This window comes from Schistocerca nitens, chromosome 1, assembly GCF_023898315.1.
Source record: "Schistocerca nitens isolate TAMUIC-IGC-003100 chromosome 1, iqSchNite1.1, whole genome shotgun sequence".
In the NCBI taxonomy this organism is placed as follows: Eukaryota; Metazoa; Arthropoda; class Insecta; order Orthoptera; family Acrididae; genus Schistocerca; species Schistocerca nitens.
In genome coordinates, this window is record NC_064614.1 from 645344540 (window position 1) to 645352478 (window position 7939).

At 45.1% G+C, this 7939-nt stretch overlaps 1 pseudogene; it reads left to right on the top strand.

Moving 5' to 3' along the window:
- Window positions 1-7200: 7200 nt before the first annotated feature.
- LOC126210150 (5S ribosomal RNA) lies at window positions 7201-7318 on the top strand (annotated as a pseudogene).
- Window positions 7319-7939: the final 621 nt, after the last annotated feature.

Sequence of the window (7939 nt, forward strand, 5' to 3'; positions counted from 1 at the left end):
TCCAAGAAAGTCCACCTGAACTGACCAAGTTGTATGTTTTTGCAGCTACACCAACGTTTATTTAGTCCAGTGATCGTCCTTGCTTACAACATGTGGTTACAGGTGCATGGTGCGCCGAACATAAAATGTGACGAAAATTAAATAAAATACACTCAATAACATAAAACACGCTCAATTTCGGTTCCCAGCTGTCCTCCCTTCCTGACATAGAGAAAAAATGAGAGACAACACAGGCAGAGAAAAGATACTCTACATAACTTAAGACAAACACAAAATGTTACGAAAGGTGGCTGGAATGAAGCCTTTCAAGTTAGTTGTGAAGTTTTAATTATTGCAGTCTGCAATCCTGGTGCACATTAAATCCCCGTGTCATAGTACCGTAACACGCCACAAGAGGAACGAAAACAAAATGTTGCAACAAACTCATAAAGTGGTCTACCGTTCGGTATGCCGTATCGGTGGCTGTGTATGGTAACAATGCACTATCATATGACACAATAGTTATGTGATGTAGATTCGTCCAACGTGGGCAAACAACTCTGAATGACGAAGCATCAGTTACTGAAGAAACAGGAAACGCAACGACAGGCTCTGGTGCTGGAAGACAGCCGTATGAGAGCTAAGCCGACCGAAAAAGTGGAAAATCATCACTTTTCAACCTTCTGAACGACATTTTGAACAGCATAAGGCCGCCGCCTGCTAGGTTCCAAGACTGCTCGTTCCCATATGAAAAGCCCGCTGAAGTGAGACAACAGAGGAAATGTTGCAGGCCTCTCAGGCCAATACAGATGACTGCTTTAGCCACTTAAGCACCGAGGACTTGTGCCGGGTGTACCACTGTGAGCCCGAGACAGAGGAACAAAGCAAGACGTGGAAACGTGTTCATTCATCGCAGGCGACACTGGCCAAGACTCAGTAAGAGACTCAATAAGAGATCAGGCTAGTAAGGGGCGAAACGCAACAGTGTACCGCTGGAAGGTCCACAACTCGTGGTCTAGTGGTTAGCATCGCTGCTTCTATATTGCGGATCCTGGTGCTGGAATCCAGGTCGGATTGGAGATTTTCTTGTCTTGGGGAAGGAATGAAGGGAGATCAGGGCTTAACGTCCCATCGACTTCGGAGTCATTAGAAATGGAGCACGAAGTCGGATTGTTTGAACGGTTTGTCCATATCATTTAGTCACATCTTCATCAAAAAAAATGGTTCAAATGGCTCTGATCACAATGGGACTTAACATGTGAGGTCATCAGTCCCCTAGAACTTAGAACTAATTAAACCTAACCTAATCTAAGGACATCACACACATCCATGCCCGAGGCAGGATTCGAACCTGCGACCGTAGCAGTCGCGCGATTCCGGACTGAAGCGACTAGAACCGCTCGGCCACCGCGGCCGGCTTCATCAATACGGAAGTCCCCGAAGTGGCACCAACCAGAAAGGCTTGCATCAGGCGCCTGAAAACTCCAGACGCTGATTTCATTTTCACTACTGAAATACTCTGACGAGGTTATGGGACGCTCTCGAGACGATGCGTGGCGGGAACCTGGCCAAGGGCTGTTTTTGCTCCACGACAACGTCCCAGCTCATTCTGCGTAGGGCGCAGTCTTACTTTCTGCTTCTTTGGGCTCAAATGGTATCTCATCGCGCCCAGTGACGGCTTCCTCTTTCCCCGGATGAAGAAACCATGGCGTGGCTGGCATTTCCAGCATGATGATGAGATAACATTCGGTGAGGAACATATGCTAGACAGCTAAAATACATACTTGCACTCTCAAGGTCTTCGCATAGTCATTCATCTTTGGGAACGAAGTGTCGCCTTGAAGGGTGTGTATCCAAGGTCTAGCACAGTGGCCGTCGAACTTTTTTGCTGAAGAGCCTTATTGAAATTGGAGGGCGACACCTCGGGCTACTTATGAAGAGATGGCGCGGGGTGGTTGGGGGTGGTTGGGGGGGGGGGGGGTTTGGGAATTGGTCATTCAAACAGAAATTGAACTTTCACCAAACCATGCTTGTTGACAGAAGCTTACCACTTTCAAATTTTGATTTTACATATATTGTAGGGTATCACACCAAATATTTTTAAGTGGAAAGGGAAACAATGCAATGGAATCACGTGCATTTTTTTTTTTGAAGGCTTACACAGTGACAAGTTTTCTGTACCTAAGCGGGTAGGCCTACTGAGGACAGTGGCATCGCAAAAGGATCCCATGTTTGTTTTTCTGTTGTCCGAGCATATTTTCTATGCGTCTTCACGCCCTAGTATCTGGAAGAATACCAAACGGCTATAGCAAACCGTTTTCAATCGAACTTTTGTACAAGGTGGGGCAAATAAAAGTGGCCCGGATGACAGACTTCCAGGGTACATAGAAACACAGAAGAGGAAAGGAAATATACTACTAACCTGACTACAGCAAGTGTTGAAAGTGACCACATTCATCTCTTAGCACTTTTGGACCTGGTCAGCAAGTTGCTGAAGGCGGATGGAAGCTGAATTGCTGGAAATGTTGCAGTCTCACCCGAAATGTTCTGCTGCAGTTATTAAAAACTATGAGGGTTGTTGCGATACACCTTAGACTTGAGCAATTACCACACAAAGTAATCGAACACTGACAGGTCAGGTGACCCGAGTGGCCAGCTATGGCCGCGACCAAATTGACCTCTGCTAACTACTGTGTCCTGAGTGAAGACAGTGCAAATGTGCCCCAAGGTTCGGCCGGCTGTGTGGGCAGTTGCTTCATCCTCTTCGAAGGAATTGTAGGTCTTTTCATCCTCCGTTAATGCTGCCACAAATGTTTTCAAAGTGTTGGCAATCTAATGCGCCGAAGTCAGCGACTAATGAAAGAAGATGGGACCAATAATTCAGCGTGCAGACACTGCACACGAAAGCCCAACCTTCTTCACGCAATAGTGTTTGGTGGAATTTATGCGAATTCTCCGCTGCCCAGAACCTGTGATTATGTGTGTTGACACAACCACTCAGGTGACAGGCTTCGTCGGACATAAAGAACAGATCCACGTCCAAGACATTCATTGTTGTCTCAGTGAACAGCCAGTCACAAAAGTGGAGGCGCTGAGGAGCTTGTGCTGGTTTCAATTCATGAACAACGGACACTTGGTAGGGATGCAGCGCAGGTCCATGTGGAGTATTCGTTCGCATGATTGACGTGACATGCCGGTCTCTTGGGACAGGCGTCGGGTTGATTTAGTAAGACTCTGAAGTATTTTATGGTGAACTGCAGCCACACGTTTTGGTGTTCTGAAAGTTTTTTGGATTGTTGAAAACAGATCCTCTCTGACGCCTTTTTTTTCACACTAAGCGTTGTATGGCACTCTTTGCTGGCACTTTGACATCATTAACCTTTCAGCAAACAACTGACCACACCGTTTGAACGACTTTGTTTTCACGTCACTTTCCGCAACGAAAACCCACTGCTCCACAGTGAGTACCATCGTTCCCCTTTCACTGATCCACTCACAATGAAACAGCCCGCACTACGTTCTGAACCGATGTGGAACACGTGCCAGGCTTGCACGTGATGTGTGCGCCACCGGTTGTGGTTATACGCACACATTCACTTCCAGTCGTGTCCACTCGACGTGGCCACTTTTATTTGCTCCATCCTGTACTAGGCTAGATACAACAGAACGGAGGCTGCTCTAAAGAATGCAACTTAATTAGTTCAAAATTGTTACAAAGGGGTAGAATGGAGGATGATAGCTTTGTATATAAAAGGGTGTGCAATCTGTTTCACCTGCAGCGTTATGCGTGTTTTTTTTTGGAAGTAACTAACTCTTGAATGAGATTTTCACTTTGCAGCGGAGTGTGCGCTGATGTGAAACTTCATGGCAGATTAAAACTGTGTGCCGGACCGAGACTTGAACTCGGAACCTTTGCCTCTCGCGGGCGAGTGCTCTACCATCTGAGCTATGCAAGCACGACTCACGCCCACTCCTCACAGCTTTATTTCTGCCGGTAAAGTTTGGAAGGTAGGAGACGAGGTACTGGCAGAAGTAAAGCTGTGAGGACAGGGCGTGAGTCGTGCTTGCATAGCTCAGATGGTAGAAGACTTGCCCGCGAAAGGCAAAGGTCTCGAGTTCAAGTCTCGGACCGGCACACAGTTTTAATCTGCTGCGGTGGTCTCGCGGTTCTAGGCGCGCAGCCCGGAACCGTGCGACTGCTACGGTCGCAGGTTCGAATCCTGCCTCGGGCATGGATGTGTGTGCTGTCCTTAGGTTAGTTAGGTTTAAGTAGTTCTAAGTTCTAGGGGACTTATGACCACAGCATAGTGCTCAGAGCCATTTGAACCATTTAATCTGCTAGGAAGTTTAACTAACTCTTGTTGGGGTGAACACGTAGCCACATTTCCCGATCGGACGCCATGCTGGCATGAGTGATTCACAGAAAAAACTATCAGACTGAAATAAATAACAAATAACCCTTTCTGTAGCATGAAAGAAGTTGCTTATCATCGACCTAGTAAAAATGATTACTCTCCATACAAGTGAGGTAACATCACAATATAAGTGACTTATCTACATCAGACGACTCAAAACAAAAAAAGCTTGTACTAAAAAATAATGCAAGAAGTTTGCTATGTCACTCTCACTGACAACAGTGGTGACGTGTATCAGGACTAGGGTGACCACTTCTCTGCAGGCAGCAGCGCTGATCAGGGCAAAAAATATGCAATGGCCACTTTTCCCGCCTTGGCCTCTTCACAACGCCTTTCGCTACCGATCGAACTAAGAATTGATAACTCACATAAATTAGTATTTTATATTAATTAATAACAGTAATTACAATATGAGACACGATCAGAAATGGTTAATAAATGTTTTGAGTGTCAGTTTTCATGTGATGTCATTTCATGGTAGCAGCCATAGCAGCAGGGTTGTTTCGAACTGAGTAGCGCTCCTACTGCCTGGTTCGATATGGAGCTGCAATTAATTCAGAACAGTTCTTCTAGCCCTAGAGCTTGTGCAGAGAGAGTTGTTTTCGCAAATAGTCGTTATTGATTGAGCACAGTTAAAATTTTCTGTAGACACCATTATGATTGGTTACTCGAGATCAATTACGTAAAACACCAATTGTAGTTTCTACAATGACAGACATGGGCGCTTTTTACACTGCTTGGCACAGCTAAAGTTTGGCTCGGGCAGCGGTGGAACCTGCCGCTGTGTAAAAGGAGGCCCAGCAGATGTATTGAGGGCATATAATACAGTCTTACAGAACTCGAATTGATATTCAGATTTTCTCTTCTGTCGATGAGGACAGTGGTACCCATACTCGAAGGCAGGGATTGCAGTGTTAATTTGATGCTGTTAATGGACCAAGAACTCTAAGGCGCTGCAGTCATGGACTGTGCGGCTGATCCAGGCGGAGGTTCGAGTCCTCTCTCGGGCATGGGTGTGTGTGTGTGCTTAGGATAATTTAGGTTAAGTAGTGTGTAAGGTTAGGGACTGATGACCTTAGCAGTTAAGTCCCATAAGATTTCACATACATTTTTTTTGACCAAGAACTACATACTACATGTAATTATTCGTTGATTTAAAAGTAAATGCACGACCTCTCATTTCAGAAAAAGAGAAACTGAACGAAATGTATAAAAATATAGTACAGTTACGTACACAGAGAAATCAAGAGAGGTGTACTGAATAAATAGTGTTGAGACAAAAATCAGTTGTAGTTCTCGTAAAGTAAATGTGAAATTCACGCCAGAGAGACAGTGACGTGTTTCACACAATTTAACTAACGAAAAATACAAAACCGAAAGTTAAACAGATAGACAGATTGACGAGTGTAATGGAAATGTGCCTTCTAACCTATTAACAGATGAGAGGCAAACGCAGTTTTTGGGTGGACAGACTAGTAACGGTAACTATCACTTTATTCGTGTACAAAATCACTGCGTGGACTACTTTTCATTCCGTAAGTAAAAACAAAATTGCATTATTTCAGAAAAAGTCCTCTCTGGATGCCTTTAATATAGAAGGTAAAACGAGTCTGAAATATAAATAAATATCATATTGTAGTAAGGACAAGACATTTAACGTTACGAAACAAATTTTTATATACTAGCTGCGGAAAATGATCACACATACAAATGTGTGTGAATTTCTAAGGGACCAAACTGCTGAGGTCATCGGTCCCTAGACTTACACACTACTTAAACTAAGTTACGCTAAGAACAACACTCACACCCATGCCCGAGGGAGCACATGAGCCTCCGGTGGGAGGGACCGCGCAATCCGTGACATGACGCCTTAAACCGCGCGGCCACTACTCGGGGCCACGCACAAATCTGTTAAAAATGTTTACTGCCTGATTATTCCTGAGCGCCGGACCGGTGTTGGAACACGAACCACCTCTCCTTACCAAATGACCTGTCTATGTGCGACTCAATCTGCAAATACATTTTTCTTACTTTCATCTACCACCTGTTGCTGGTGATCGGTGGGATATGCTCGCCAGGTGTCACGGAACGTTGCAGGATAGCATCGTTGTTTGCAGGGTATGAAGAAAACGATCGGGTACGAATAACAGGAACCCTCATATGGAACAGGAGAATCCTAAATCTGGAGACTGGACGAATGACAGTTTGTTAATGACACTAGGGGCATTGTTGTGCACATGTATAGCAGTTTAACTAGTATAAAGGAGAGCTTCAGCATGAAGTATAATATTAATAAGTTTATGTGTAAGGTAGATAGGGTTACATTCAATCTGGGCTTGAAAAATATCGAGCGCTTCCAAGACAGCCAATAAACATTTATTTGTGAGCAATTTAAAATGAAAGTAATTTAGTTAGGATTTTTCCTAAACTATTTGGATTTGTTTCATTGCCAGAACTTACAGGTAGCAGATCTAGAAATTACGTCATTAAATTAAATTGGCTTTCCAAAATCCATTTGTTGTATCAAAATAGTTGCAGTACAAATAACAGGTGCACCTACTTTTCAGCAAATAAATACCTGAAGGAAGCCTCCATTTACAACCAGCCTTCTTTAAAATATACACGAGAGATAAAATGAGACCTTGAAGAAATGACTTCAGCAAGAAATGACTTCAGCAGGGTTTCCTCATGGTTTACTAATTGAGAACACTGTTTAAAAGCGAATAAATGTGAGGTATTTCCCGTAAACAAGACAAAGAACGCGGAGGTATCATTCTGAAAATTATGCTGCGCGAGTGTCAGCCCTGCCAACGGCCTTGCCGTAGTGGCAACACTGGTTCCCGTCAGATCACCGAAGTTAAGCGCTGTCGGACTGGGCTAGCACTTGGATGGGTGACCATCCGGTCTGCCGAGCGCTGTTGGCAAGCGGGGTGCACTCAGCAGTGCAGGCAAACTGAGAAGCTACTTGATAGAGAAGTAGCGGCTCCGGTCTCGGAAACTGACATACGGCCGGGAGAGCGGTGTGCTGACCACATACCCCTCCATATCCGCATCCAGTGACGCCTGTAGGCTGAGGATGACACGGCGGCCGGTCGGTACCGTTGGGCGTTCATGGCCTGTTCGGGAGGAGTTTAGTTTTTAGTGTCAGTCCTAGTCGAGGGAAAGGGAAATTTTATCAAAATTCAATGGAGGCATGATTGGGTGATGAGATCTGGGGCAGCTGACAGAGTGTGGTAACAGTCGACAACCAGCGGGCCAGGCAAGGTAAACAGGGCACTCATGGGCGCGGATCTGCGACGCCAGATTGCACGCACGATTTGTTTTGAGTGGAGCAACAATGAGGCAGGAAACTGCAGCGTTGCTTTAAGTTATTGCGATGTATGAGGCGGGGCACTAGGCCAGAGCCAAGAGTGACGATTTGTAAGTGCCCGGCGTGTGGGAATTTATCCCTGCCATAGTTTCTGTCTCTCTCTGACACTATTTCAGAAGTGAGGGAAAAATCAGTATAAATAGACGGGCAATTTTAGCTTGAGACAAAGTGTGCC